This window comes from Epinephelus fuscoguttatus, linkage group LG10 (assembly GCF_011397635.1).
Source record: "Epinephelus fuscoguttatus linkage group LG10, E.fuscoguttatus.final_Chr_v1".
NCBI classification, from domain to species: domain Eukaryota; kingdom Metazoa; phylum Chordata; class Actinopteri; order Perciformes; family Serranidae; genus Epinephelus; species Epinephelus fuscoguttatus.
The window spans coordinates 15,536,908-15,552,096 of record NC_064761.1 but is presented as its reverse complement, the minus strand read 5'-3'; the positions used below and the strand labels follow the sequence as shown (position 1 = coordinate 15,552,096).

At 42.4% G+C, this 15,189-nt stretch overlaps 1 protein-coding gene across 4 annotated transcripts in view; it reads left to right on the top strand.

The window, feature by feature from the left end:
• Positions 1-15,189, top strand: part of kank4 (KN motif and ankyrin repeat domains 4) — a 94,054-nt gene that overhangs the window by 50,847 nt on the left and 28,018 nt on the right. Inside the window, exon 1 of one of the 4 annotated variants that reach the window (XM_049587537.1) lies at positions 6,771-6,830. The exons of the other annotated variants lie outside the window; for them this stretch is intronic. The gene's annotated coding sequence lies outside the window, so the exon portion shown is untranslated. Of the gene's footprint in view, positions 1-6,770; positions 6,831-15,189 lie in introns of those variants that run through there. 4 annotated transcript variants of the gene reach the window in all.

Sequence of the window (15,189 nt, the reverse complement as noted above, 5' to 3'; positions counted from 1 at the left end):
GAATTTGATTTTGTTGTGTTATGTTTTATTGACTCCAGTAAAAACATCGTAAAATCCACACAAGCTATCATGCCCACTTAAAGACAGGTCTGTGTTTTAAAGTGACAAATCTCATCCAGAAAGTAAATTATGTACCATTCGCGCCTGCCTCCAGTTTGCTGTATCGCAGTTTCTTCAAGCTTAAAACACCAAAGCTGTTGTCTGTTGCACACTATTAACTGAAGTACAGATGCATTTTCCCTCTGCTCCTCTTTGCAGACAAGCCACTCTGTGGCAGCTAGAATGACACATTGTCATGTTTAGTAGAATTTGTGGGGTATAGTGACTCCTCTGAGGCTCAGATGAGAGTCTGAAATGACAAAACCAGGGAAATGTGACATTATAAAATACAAAGGAATGCATCTGGACACGTCTGAATGCATGAGAAGCAAGTCTTGGCATACAGAGGAGAAACTAGAATTATGTCACACTGTCTTTAATGTGTCCACTCTTTCTGTTTCGCTGTTGTCTGTCTGAGCTGCTTCTCTCACAAGCCAACAAGGAGATCTATTTGTCCACTAATTCACATATTGACTACATGTATGTTTTACACAACAGTCATAGGCTGCGGTGACCCTTCGTAGACAGCCTGTTACTCAAAGTGGTCCCGGCCTGAAATGTTCATTCATTCATTTTCTGTAACCGCTTATCCTGTTGGGTCGTGTGTGGGCGTCTTTCACAGCTGACATTGGGCGAGAGGTAGGGTGCACCCTGGACAGGTTACCAGACTATCGCAGGGCTGACACACAGAGACAGACAACCACTCACACTCACATTCACACCTACGGACAATTTAGAGTCACCAGTTAACCTGCATGTCTTTGGACTGTGGGAGGAAGCAGGAGTACCCAGAGAAAACCCACGCTGACACTGGGAGAACATGCAAATTCTCCACACAGAGGGGCTCCCCCACCGAGGGTTCGAACCAGGAACCCTCTTGCTGTAATGCGACAATGCTAACCACTGCCGCCTGGCCTTAAATATGCGTAACTTTAAGCCTTACTAAATAGGTGAGTTATATAAAAATTCACCACTCCCATACAGTTATCATGGGAAATTAGCTTTAGAGACCAAAACCATGCTGTAAACATGTTTACTTCTGTTGTAAAATTTGAACGTGGGGATCTGTGGGGATTGACTCTCTTTGGAGCCAGCCTCAAGTGGCCATTCTAGGAACTGCAGTTTCTGGCACTTCTGCACAGGCTTCTTTTTTCAGCCCCGAAGAATACCGCTTGATGCAGACATACAAGGCTGACATGACAAGGCTGAGTTCCATCTTTAAGACTGCTTCTCTCTGGCTTGCTTTCTCCCCATCTGACTGTTTCTCATACACACATACACACACATACACGCACACACAGCGCTCACCACAGCTCAGGTCATTTCTGCTTGAGCTGTGCAATGAGGTGTGTACTGTGGTCAGTTCAGTGGGCGTCTGTTTCAACGTATAAACAGCCTTTTCCCTGCCAGAGGCCTTATCAGCCACTGGCCTTCCTCAGGATGTCTGCCAGCCACATACACACACGTTTACAATATACACACACACAGACACACACTCATGCACGTTCTCAGTGGAAAATCCTGCTCATAGCTTGATTCGCTGTTTTTTCCATCTTAAAACCATCTAAGTAATGGATATTTGTTGTTACAGTTACAGAAGTATTTCTTGAGCGATAGGGTAAACCCTGAAATGAGTGGGTTTAGTCTGGGGCCGATCTCAACGCTTCACTTGCTATGAGCCATTATGTATTTCAACTTGTAGATATAAAAACAATTACTCCAGAGGAATTCTCAGTAGTTTGCAAGTGGATGGTTGGTTGTTTTCTCAGTGCAGTTTCTGCAGAAATTTACTCGTCAGTCAACATCTCAAATGTCAAAAACTGTACTTCTTCTACTCTGAACAGATTTTTGACATGATTTTAGCATTGCAGACATCTTAACGTCATCTTGGGACACACAAATGAACCCACTTTCACATATACACAACTGGAATTTGACCCAAGAGAGGATGTTTTTTGAGGGGGGCTACGCCAGTTAAAAATTCATCCGAGGCAAATGTGCAGGCAGCAAGTGTGTCGCTATCCTCATCTCTGTGTCTGCATATGCATCTTCCCTGCAGGAATAAGAAAACAGAGCAGCTGTGATAGCCAATGATATCATGTTGTCAGTCGCTGGTGCAAGGTTAGACTAGACTATATATGGTCTTGAGCTGGAATGTTTTACTTCCAAGAAGAGATATTTGATACCGTGTGTGTATCCCAGCAATGATGTATGGCTTCAGTAATACACAACATGCATGTCAAAACATTTTAAAAAATTATGCTGGTGTAAATTAAAATCAGTTTGACAGATGTGGTGAGCCAACATCTTTGCGAGATAGTGTAGATCACGAAAGGAATGTCTGTTTATTTTGCTTGATAAATGAGGCACAATGTAAAACTATGAAAAGAATGGCAAGCCTAAACATTGATGTATTGCCACATAAGATTTAACTGAAATGTTACGTATCCCCAGGCAAAACATGGTCTCATTCATGAATGATTATATACTACTGGTACTGGATAAAGACAGTTTTCTGAAAGCAATGCTCAACTCCAAACTCTGTTTAAAGCACAATCGCAGTTGCATTTGGCAAAACAGAAGTTGTCCATCCTAACATTAAACAATTGTGATTAATTACATTTTATACATTTTTTAAAGTTGTGTATATTTAGTTCATTTTTAGAGTAAAACTTATTCTGTTTGTCCAGAAGGCTTCAAGCTGTTGAATTTGATGTTCTTTGAGAACTGTGAGCTTTGCCAGTAAAAACAGTTTGAGGTTTTTCACACTTGCATCCACTCAGACACACTGCACACACATACCGCAGGCTACACTTGCACAGATAATTGTGTGTTGCAAGACTTGGCATGAATCTCAAGCTGCCAGTGAACCTGAGACTGTAACAATAGCACACAAAATGATGTTACGAAACACAGAGGGCATTTAAAATGATTAGTAGGAGTGTATTCCTTACAGTATTATGAAAACTTAGATTCATTGCTATTCCCAGAATTGGAATAATGTAAAAAAAAAAATGCATGTAAAATCAAAATATTTGACAATGTAACTTGATTTGATGTGAGTTGAAGAATTAGAAGGAGCAAAATTTAGGCTGATGCTGAGTGATATATGATTATAATCACATTCTGCATATTACAAATACTTTACTTTCTTTGTTACTCCCACGGTTATAAAAACAGCCTGCATATGACTCCAAGCTGTTATGCTGAACTGTATTTTTATGAGCTGTGGAGTGCTGCAGTTAGAACATTTTTAGGTTTTCACACACAGCCAGACGCATTCAAACACATGCATTGGCAGAATCCTGGGGTGCCAGACTTTGCATAACGCTGCCTGTTGTTATTTTAACATTTTAACTGTGTTTTTGCCCGAGCTGGAGCAGAAAGACTGAGCTCTGCTCTGCTACACAACAATACACTTTCAGAATTAATGTTCTGTTTCAGACATGGAGAGTAAAGATCTCCAAAGCCAGGATTTCAGTCGGCCAAGGTCCCTGCCTTCAGTAGCCATCGCAAACTGTACTCTTACCTATTCTTGTGATGATGACGTGAGCAAAGAGAGAGATCAGATGGCATTAATATAGATATTATTATGGAGAAAAAAAAGTCCATGTACAAAGGATGTTGGGGTGGATGGTCAACAAAACAGTGGACTTTAACAAAGGAGACAGCTGTGTTTGTTTCCTAATACCAACCGACAGTCAGTCTTGTCTTATTTAAAAGCCTTAACCATGTGGTTATTGTTGCGTCCATGACAGCAAAGGTCTCCTAACCCTAACTAAGAACTTCTTTTAACCCAAACCATGATGTTTCCTTCAACCTACCCAATCAATTTTTGTGCTTAAACCTAATCAAACCTTAGTCATAGCATTGTCACCCCATAAAACAGCGATTTCTAACTTTTTTGAAGGCACAGACAGGTGATTCTATCCTACATATGGGGGTGTCAGATCAGAGGACTTGTTGTGATGGCACCATGTGGTTGCTTTGGACTGAGCCGGCTAGGTCTAATAAGCCCAGCCACAACACGCTCACCTGCAGGTTCCCCTCACAACCCTCATTCCCAAAGGGGGAGGGGCCTGATCTCTGGGCAAAATTACATTTTCCCAGACTTTGTGTCTTTGATCACTCTCCAGCCCAGTGCTTGTCGGATGGTCAAACAGCACCTAAAACCCCCTCCCTGGACACCTTTTCCGACATTGGAATTGGGGAGGCTGTGTCTGTTTTTGTAACTTTCTGAATCAGACAAGCATGATCACTTCACGCAATGCTTGGTCAGGTGAGCAGAGGTGAAAAAGTACGCAGGAGGTAAACTCAAGCTTTGTTTTTTCATTCTTTACTTCCATCACTTTTTGTACAGAGAAACAAGTGCAGCAATATGAGTGCCTTTGGGAAAGACTTTCTGAAGGTGTGTGCTGTTATTCCCATATTCAGATGATAATTGCATCGATGATGGCCAGCTTTTCACCCTGGAGTGAGGCTGTTTAGAATAGCTGTGAACTAACCACTAACCACTAACCCTAACCCTTAAGACATGGTCAAAGACATACTACTTCATTTCTAGCCTCACCTAACCTTTAGGCTCTTTGCCTTGCCTTGAGAGAACTCCCCCAGGAGCTTATTTCCCAACAGGTCTCAGGATCATGTGGTCATGTGAATCCCCCACCATGATCATTTTCAGTCTATTACCCCTCAGCCACTGCACCAACTCACCATTTGATTTCATACTCCATCATCTCAATCTCAAGACAAAGAGATACTTGAGCTTTTGACAGAATCTCCCTCCCAACAGCTGTTTGTTTCAGTTCACACTATTTTGACATTGCATTTTCATTTCTTTTAACATAAGAACAAGCAAGATGGACAGACAATGTCTAACCTCGACACACAGAGAAAAGACAAGAGGAGTGAGACTCTAGACGTCCTTGGGGCCTGAGGTGGGATCTGATCCCTCCTGACAGGAGACGGTTCATGTGATCGGCAAGGGGGAAGCTTAACCCTCCAGGCCGCATTACACCCTCTTTCAGTCCGCTGCTTTAGATGAAAGGATGTGAGCTGATTTTATGCAGTGTGTTGGACACATAGGGCGAGGGGAGGATTTAGCCACAGATGTGAACATTGTCTAAGTTTGTGTTTGACAAGCGGTTCTCTGTGTGAGTTAACACTCTAAGGAAAGAAAATCATGTCTTCTTTTATCAGTTTTAAAATAATGGGCAAGGAGCATCCTGAAAGGTCCTCTTAAGCTAGTGCAGAAGGTCCAACGTAATATTTAATTTATGTTCATGGTGCTTATATTAAATGTGTATTGGATTCCATCGTAACGTTCAGTCCTGTCCATGTGCCGTACTGCATGTTCTCTATGTCATCCAGTTGTTCGCTCATCAGCATCACCACACACTCACAGACATCCTCACATGTTCTGCTTCCCGTACTCTTATTTAGTCATTATTAGAAACAGCATCATCAAAGTAAACAAAGTAATTTATGACACAATTAAAGTGCAAATTAGCAGTTCAGCTATCAGCAGTGCGAGTGTCAACTTCTCTCCCCCCAGTCTTAATTAAAATGAACCCTTGGGCCTCAGAAAACATCCATTCACAAGGGTTTTATTTGGAGGCCTGGCACTGCTACAGCTACGCCATATATCCATGTGAATATTTCATGTGTTCTGTATATTTCTGCACTCACATGGCATGTCAAGCCAAAGTGTGGAGGCTATACTTTAGATGCAGCGCGCTTGCTGCCGAGTCGTTTTAGGGTGGATGTTTGCTTTTAAAATGTGTTCCACACTCTCCCTGAGAGGGGAATTAGCTTTGGTGGTCTGAGGGATCGGTGCAGGAGCAAGATAAGAGATAGGACCCATTAGCCTGGGCAGTTAGCCTATTTAAAGGCTGTTAATTATTTACTTCATTTACACTACAGAGCCGGCTAGGCTAGCCAAGGTTTACTCATTAGACTGCTTTCTGTTATTGAGATGAACAGAGCTAACTAGGGGGTTTACTCGTTAAATTCACAGAGATTATACCTTGGCGAGGCTAGTTTGACGCTTCTGAGAAGCACTTTTGATCCAGTGTGGAGCTCGACCTGGTCAGCGCAGGCCTCGTGTGGCCCTGTGGCAGCATGGCGGGGGGTTGACTTTAACTTCTCCGGTAATAATTAGACTGGTGCATTGTGGGAGTTCACTGCAGGGCAGGTCTTGTGCCCGCAGGCTAAATACACATCACACACACATACGTCAGAAATACACTAGTGGATGCATGAATGAATGCAAACCTGTGCACAAAAAGAGTTTGCATACACACAAACACTTAAGGAAATGTCTGGCTTCACAGATACACACACTCATATCTACATACACTAAAAGTTGCTGCACTATCAACACATACACAGAGAGAGTGGTGGTTGATTACCGTGTGTGTGTGTGTGTTCTCCGTTGAACCCATTTATCTTTTAAGGTGTGATTTTTTTCTGGGCCAGTTGGTTGCAGCGGGCAGGCTGGTGAATCTATCACACTACGCGAGCAGATACTCTGACCAGCTAGAGAGCTTCTTTTTCTTCCCTCCACCCCTCAGCACCATCTCTGCCAACACCTCCACCCCTTTCCCACCCTTCCTCCCTCCTTTTTTTCTGTGTTTTTTTTCTTTCTTTCCCTGCTGAGGTTAAAAGAGAGACAGGGTCAGTAGCACTCACAGAAACAGGAAGGACACGAGGTGAGTGGAGCTGCATGGCAGGTGAGAGGCACACCACCCCATGAGAATTCACTCCCTTTTCTCATCCTCCCATTTTTGTCTTGTTTGCCAGTGTCCTCTCATTATTTTTTCTCCCTTCTGACTCTTTTCTCTCTCATGAGTAATTTGCTCTCCCTGTTTTCATCTGCCATAATTCCATTTTGTTTACCTCACATTGCTCATCTTCTCTTCTGTGATCTGCTATACCTCACCTCTCTCTTTTCTCACTCCCTCTTTCTCTGTCTATTTTTGCAGGGTAGGACATGGGTCACATGTTGTTGGCTGGGATGTGTGACAAAGAGTGTGAAGAGAGAAAGAGAGAGTGTGTGTGTGTTTGTATGAATGTCTAAGTGCATGAGAGAGAGATAGAGAGGCAGCGTGGTGTTTTTCTATCCGCAGACTGTTAGCACTCCTCACACAGCTTTGGCAGCTGACACAATGCGGGAGGAATAAATGGGCAGGCCGAGCCAATCAGGCAACACACATGCATTTAGCCATTCACACACACTCCCACATGCAACACAGTGAAATGAGTATTGAGCTTCTCTGTGGCATTCAGCCAACTCTTCTTTTTCTGAGGCGGTATTTGATTATACGCATCCGATCTGTGTTCTCCGTCATGTATGTGTGTTTTTCTGTGTGTGTGTGTGTGTGTGTGTGTGTGTGTGTGTGTGTGTGTGTGTGTGCAAGCGGAAGCCGAGCTGGAGGCTTGTCATCATGCTAAGATCAATAGAGTGTGAATTTAGAAGTGTTGATTTCTTCCCAGAGTTGTCCTGCCTGCTCTGCAGACTGTGCTGCACAGCCGTCGCCTGCCTGGCTTCACACTTCGTTGGTGTCAGGCGGGCCACTTATCACCGGGGAGTGTGTGACTGTGAGGGGGGATAAATTGTGTGCATGTTTGTGTGTGCTTTCATGCAAAAATGTCTTATTTCATGTTTGCCCGACTCTGTTAGAATTTCCTGATTGCGTGTGAGTGTGTGTGTGTGTGTGTGTGTGTGTGTGTGTACTCAGTTTTGGCTGTGTAAGTAGAAAGTGGTAATTAATGAGCAGGGGGACCCAGAGTTATTTATAACCCATGTTTCCATGAGAGTGTGTTAATACATCAGCCTAATCTTTCTGTATATTTAAATATTTTATGCATGTTTGGTGTTTGTGTGTGTGTGAGTTGTTTTTACCTGTCATGGTGAGTAGGGGGGGACGTAATGTGACATGGCAGCGCTGTAAGTGATCTACTTGTCTGTTGCAACATACAGCACACCTCTTTCCTTTTGCTTTTTTCCTCACTCCTGCCTTCCCTGACTGCATATCCTCCTCTGCCCCTGTCTTGTCTATTTCTCACTTTTTTCCCACCGCCACTTTCCATAAACCACATTCCCTTCTTCCCCCCTTCTCTCTATCTTTCTGCCATCTCTTACTCTGCCACCCATCTCCAGCTGTCCCTGCTCATTTCATCACTTGTCATCCTTTTCGACCCATTTTAACATCTGCCAGTGTTGACACAGGAATAGTCCGATAGCTCCACGTGCTAATTAGCGGTAGCAGTTACTTCACCACCCTCATTAACTTCCAGGAGCGGAAGTAGCCGTAATGCTAACGTAGCTCTAGCTAGAAGGGGTTGGCTGTGTGCTCCAATGAATAATAGATGGTGTGTCACTTCCCTTATCGCTAATGAAAGCAGGCAGCTGCTGCTCGTGCTGGAATACCATAGGGCGTGAGGAGAGCCGCCTGAGAAAGGAAGATGCTTTCGTTCTGTGTACGGAGGGATAAAGTGATCGAGCGATAGGCTGATAAGAAAACAGTTGCAGGGAGGGCATGGCGTAAGGGTTATCTGTCCTTCGACAGACAAGGCAGAAGCGGGACAGGGGTGGTGACGTTACAGTCACATCCACGCCAGTGCAGATAAAGTTGAAATCTATTTTCGATCCACATTGTTTTAAGCAGACTTTTGAAAACACCCTCCAGAATTAGCAAATTTAAAAAATGTCTCACACTGTTTAGGCTGAGAAAGTCTTTCTTCCACTTCCAATAGCACAGTGCAGGTTTCATATGACTGGGTATAAAATGGTGACTTGATTAATGGTCCTAATGCAGTAGTCCAGGAATTACCACCCCAGCTCACAGGGACCACTTATGCACCACAGGTATATCAGTATTTCTATGCTCAGTTGTTTGACAAGAGAAGAACATGGTGTGTCAATGGGAACACCTGCAGTGTACATTTAACAACATTATATTAAAATAAGGAATAAATGATCACAGAAAGTGTTGGAGGTGACAGGATATAGCTGTTCTCTTTTCAGACCGAGCAGAGCTATTCCTTTTCATTGATTTTTAGAGTAGTCTCTCTCACTGTTTAAAATCAGCACTGTTCAGTGCCCAATGTAGCCCTACTGGAAGGTTAAGCATCAGGGTGCAAAGTGATTCCTCTTGTAACATGTGAAGGCCTTTTGTGAGCATAACCCAACATGTTTAGTGTGGTCCATATAAACGGCTGGACATAGACATGGTTCTGTCAACACTACATTGGGTGTCATTTGCATTTTGACAAGGACATCAGAGGATCAGAGGGGTCTACCACAAAGCAAGATTAGTGTGTTAGTGAGGTATGTTGAGTCTAAAGCCAGGGTTTCCCATCTTACAAAGGTGAATCTCTTTTAACCTGACTAGATCGCCATGGTAACTTATGGGACCAGTTTTTGTTCCAAGCTAAAGAGCACCTTTTATGGCTCCTTTGATTAGCGTCAATGCATGATACAGATTCTCAGCTGAGGGAATACGTTATAAATGCACTTTATCCATGCACTTGTTAAGCCGTAACGTTACACTACTGACCAAAGCCCTGCAATTACAGGAGCGGTTACTGCATTAATTATCATTAATATTATTTATTTACCATGGGAACCTACTGTATATCAGTGATGTAGAAAATCTGAGCAAGAATTTTATTGTTTTTTTTTACTTGCAAGGTTGTTCTTGCTCTCACTGGAGTACTGAATACATCTGTAGTGTCTTCACTGGCTATAAAAGAACCTTATATAAAATCAATGGTAGCATTGTTATTACTGTTATTAATCAGGATGACATTTACTTGCATATGAAATGCGGTATATAACCCCTTAAAACCATAACATTACCACTTCATGTTTTTATTCCTGGTCCTGATGTGCTGAGGTCTGTTTAACACTGCTGGTATGTTATAGCAAATAGCACACCAATTGGAATGTTGATCTATTAGATTAATCTATTGGTATTTATCACAGATAATATTCAATAAATAAATTTTGAGTCATTTCCACATTATGGGACAGTGTCAGTATACCAAAATGTAGTACTTTTACTGTAATATTTTAATATTCGGGAAAGGTGGATGTAGGCAGCACAGATCAATCAAACAAACATGTCATTTGATTCATTTTATGGGAACGTGCACAGACCCTGAAGAACAAGTTGATAACCAGCTTTCTGGTACCTGTTATCTCTGATTGAGGCTTTAGGGTTTGTTGATCTAGCCCAGACAAAGAAAGCCTGGCTCTGTTGAACTTGTTTCGTGGTACAACCCTCAGGTGTATTCAGATGACAATTTTCATTTCTGTCAGCGTACCCATTACATCACTGCAAAGCAATGGCTTATATTTGGCAGCAGCACAAGCAGATCTTTCCAGGTTGAACAGAACGATACATTGGAGGTCACCCTCCACATGCTTCCTGTACATTCTTTGTCATCTCACTGAATGCAAGTGAAATCCTTGGGCCCTGTGGTGTTTGATGTCCTCACAACTAATTTCCTTACGCGGAAGCAGAGGAAACTCGCAACTGAATGGAAAGACTTAAAAGCCATCAATTTGTGTCTTTTGGTTTCTTTCTTTCTTTTATAAGCACGAGTTTCTTTTGTTTGCCCTGCGCTCAGTAAGAAATTTCTATTCAGCAGTCAGTAACAGAACATAGTGCTTGATGTAAGCTGAACTAAAGTACTGATAATAGAGTTTTTCTAGACACAGCTGATTTGTTTTTTGTCTCTTTTGGGCTCTACAAATAACTGATAACCAGCAAACCAATTAAGGTAGCGAGTTTTTTTAATGTTTGCAATTGTCACTATTGTACTTTGAGGACAACATGTGCTTATCATGGTTGTATTAAAATTCATGTTCCACTCAAATATCTGTTCTCTATTAAAGTATTCAGTGCAACCCATTATCTTAATTTGCAGTTCCTCACAGAAAATGCAGTTTAAAGTGACCTACAATAAAACAGTAGCCTGCTAACTACAGCCCCGCGGGATAATTTTGCCACTGTTTAATGAAGCCCATAGACAGAAGTTCCCTTTCCCATTTTCTCTCTGGGGTTGATAGCCAGATGTTGTGTAGCACAAAGGGAACAATCTGGCCCCTTGTGAATACAGGCACTGTTATACTGGACTAGACTAGATCATACTGGATTAGGACCGGAAAGAAAAGGCCTGGATAATGAACTAGAATGGACCTGAGTGAACTGGGGTGAAGAAGATTAGAGCTAAATTGGCCCAGAAGATGTATTATAGTTGTAGGGTATTGTTGTAATGTACTATACATAGCTAGAGACAATCTTAGACTGGTGTGAGGCTGTGCTCAAATAGCTCCTGTAGAGCAGAGGGATTGATCTGTTCCTGTAGAGCACACAAAGACTAAGCACTGAGATATCAGATAAATGTCTCCTGGTTCTGTCTTTATGATCTGGACGGCAGCAGCATCCTTCATTCGATCTGACTCAATCACAGACTTTCCAGTTCCCAGTTGTCTTGTCATTGAATTTTCTCAGTTGGCTGCGCTGGAGCATCTCCATGCTGTAGTGTGTCATTATGCAAAATTGTCATCCACACCTGCAACTCATAGACTGAACTAATTGTACCGTCAGCTGCATCCCTCACTCACACTTGTATCATGGGGAATTTCTCTGTAATGGGACACAGATGAGTACAAACATCAGGTTTAATGTAACACCCTGAAAAAAGCAACAGCTGTCATGATGTGATCCTAAGTCTATTCAAAGTGAGTTGTCGTGGCCAACAGTGGCTAATGGCGAATGCTAAAACATAGTATAACAACAGTACAAGTAGAGAGGATGCATAGAAATATCAGTGTAAAGCTTGCTACCATTAGCTACCATTAGCTACCATTAGCTTCAGTAAGCTACTGGTCATACACAATGGGTTCACTTCGGGTCTGAAAAGTGAAATCAATGTGGAAATGCATTATACACTGCAAAAAGAAGTCTGTTTGTATAGACGTCTTTCAGAAAATGACCCTACTTCTCATTGATTTATTACCTCAGTAAACATTTTTCAAATGAGTTTATGGTCTCAATCACTTGCTTAATAAACGATGTTGTTCATTTTGTAAATTGTGGTCCTGTTTAAAGTAAAATAGATGATAAAGCAGGGTATGCTTTGGATGTGAGTACCTTGTGATTGACAAGTCACAACCCCAGCAACCTTTCAGTCAGCATAGAGGCAAAGCAATGTGTGTCCTCTTAAGCTCCACCATCTTGTCCAAGGCTTTAAAACAGCAGTCCACAAACTAATGCTTGACATCACAACTGCTGTCCACTTCTCCAAGGCCCCAATCACATAGACATTTTTAGTTTTAGCAGCTGCCAGTTGTAATTGTTTTTAATGAGAATGAAGCTTTTTGCTTGTGTTTTTTGTGTTGCAATGCGACGCCTGGTAGTTTTGCTATAGCACTCTGAACTCCTTGAGCTGAAAAATCTTCAACTCCGAGCGGAAAATCACCCAATGTCAGCTCTTTTTTTGGTCATCTTTTTTCCTATTGTCCAATCAGACGATTTGAGAGGTGGGTTTTCTGTGGTGGTCATGACAACAAGTTTACAGTTGGTAAACAACGGAGGAGAAACTGGTGGTAGCCGTTGCTGGATACCCAGAGCTATACGGCCTGACGATAGACAGCAGATTATCACCTGCCTCCGAGTCATTGTGAAATATGCCTGGAAACAGCCATCATGGAGGAGAAGCTCCTGGACCAACTGGTGGTACTCCCCATTATCCACCCTCTTTTTTAGGGTCTCATGTCCCCACACAGATCTCTGTTTCCCTGTGCCCAACTAACTATTTACTGACAGCCTCTCACCCTCAACCAGAGCTACAGCAAGTACCCTCTGCCTCAACATTTTAGTTACTAGCTACTAATTACTGGGGGAAAAAACAAACAAATATAAACAAGTATTAGTGTGTGTGTGGTTTCCTCTTATCAAGGTTACATAATGTTGCTTTGAAGGTATCAGAATAGCACAGGACAGACTGCACTTGTACACAGGTAGGTGTCATCTGTGACATCAAAATTGCACATGCGGCTTGTTTTTGTTGACTGATACACCCCTCTTTCTGCCATTTAAATGCACTCACATTTATAGCAAGTGACCCAAATAACAAAAAGGCAAAGAACAACAATAATGAACAAAAACAATACTGAACTGCCATATAAAGCATCCACTTCAGCGTAGCAGTGTGAAGGCAGAGGTTTAGCTTTTCACAGGCAGAACAAACACAGTTGTGGTCCTGACTGGCTTTCAACAATAACTCCTCTAATTCGAATGAGGTAAGCCTGCTTAGTGAAAGCTTCTAAATCCTGCAAACTTGCCTAATTTAATTAATTTATCTGGTGAGGAGAGCAAAGCAAAACCAAGTGGCTGAAGTTAACATGTTGTAAAAAACGGCTACATTTTGTTTTTAATCCTGTAGGCTACCTTTAAATTTAGAAATGTCCTCAAATGGCTTTAAATGTTAATGAGGTACCTTTAAACACCCAAATTATGTTGCAAAGTAATCTTTGACTGTGGTGCCCCTTGAGATACCACCTTTTGCTGCCGGCTGTGAGGTTATGCTGCAGTAGGCATTTAACACAAGTACTGAGTACTTTGCATACGTGTGTCTTTATCAGTGTCTCCGTGTTTGTCTGCACATGTGCTCTTGCTTGAATTTGTTGGTGTCTATCTCAGGCTGAGAGCTGGCGTATTAAGCTGGACTGTTCTGCCTTCGTTCTCAAGGTAGTACATGGGCAAACAGAGATAGCCGGTCCCATGTCAGGGCTGTGATAAGGACTAGGGGACTTGTGTTATTGTTGCTGTCCTTTCTGTTTTTCCCTCCTCTGCTGCAGCTTGGTGCTCCCTACTGCTGCTTTCACACAGCCGATGAACACTAATGTGCAGAGCTGCAGCCGGTGCACAGTGTTCAAGTGTAAGCGTATGAGAGATTGTAATGCATTCATGCGTACCTTTTTTTTTTTTTTTTTTTTTTTTTACATGAGATGAATACGAGACAGAAAATGACAGAATGAGAGCTTGAAGAGAGGGAAACGTAATGGTAAAGCTGCTCTGCATGTCTGTGATATGAGCGTACAGCTGCCACTCCCATCTCTGCCTCTTTTTCACTTTCTCACCCACTTTCTCTCTCTCTCCATACCGCCCACCTCCTGTCCCCCTGCTCGCGCTCTCCAATCCTATTTCCTGTTGGCCTGTCTTCTGTCTAAGCCTGCTCTGTGTCAGTGTATCAGACTAATTCAATCTCCAGTACACAGGCACTCCAATGTAATGACCCATGACATTCAATTAATGCTTTTCCCCCTTTTCTTGGGTAGGTTGGGTCAGCAGTAATTTTCTGTGTATGTGTGTTTGTCTGGTATGTGTGGGTGTGTGTGTGTATAATTTGAAAAAAAGCTTGGCAGTCACTGTAACATTAATTCATATCATCACAGGTTGGATTTGCAGAATTCCCGCAGCAGTTTTCCCTACTGACTGCTGTGTGTTTTTGACATTTTACAATACCACAGAGTATTTAGTTGACTCCATGGGTCTCTGTTCCTAAAATACCCCCAAAACAGCTATATTACTTTAGCTGAGGTTTCCACACTGCTGACATGTGAAACCCCCTGGCTGTCAGTACGAACTTATTTACTACACTCTTATTATTCCTGTCTTCCGGGCTTCACATAACCGATGTCGTCGCCTCTCGACCAGCTGTCCCGCTTATTGGATTGCTGATGAGAGATTACTGCATGTCCTTTAAGGGGTTATGTCGTGCATGTGCGAGACTGCTCAAAAACAGTGACTCAACCTGACACACACATAAAACCGACATACTATAAGCACACACATAAACAAACACTGACAAAGAGAGTGACTAAATTGGTGCTGACACTCACAAATACAGTTTTGGACACACATATCCGTGGCTTCCTCTTAGCCTTGTGTAGCCTGTAGCAAATACTGTCAATTTGGCTTAACATAGCCTTTATGAGCTTTTAGCTCATAGTCATTATGAGTGTAATCCAGTGTGGATTGTGCAGCACCGTGGGCTTCCAATATTTAATCACCA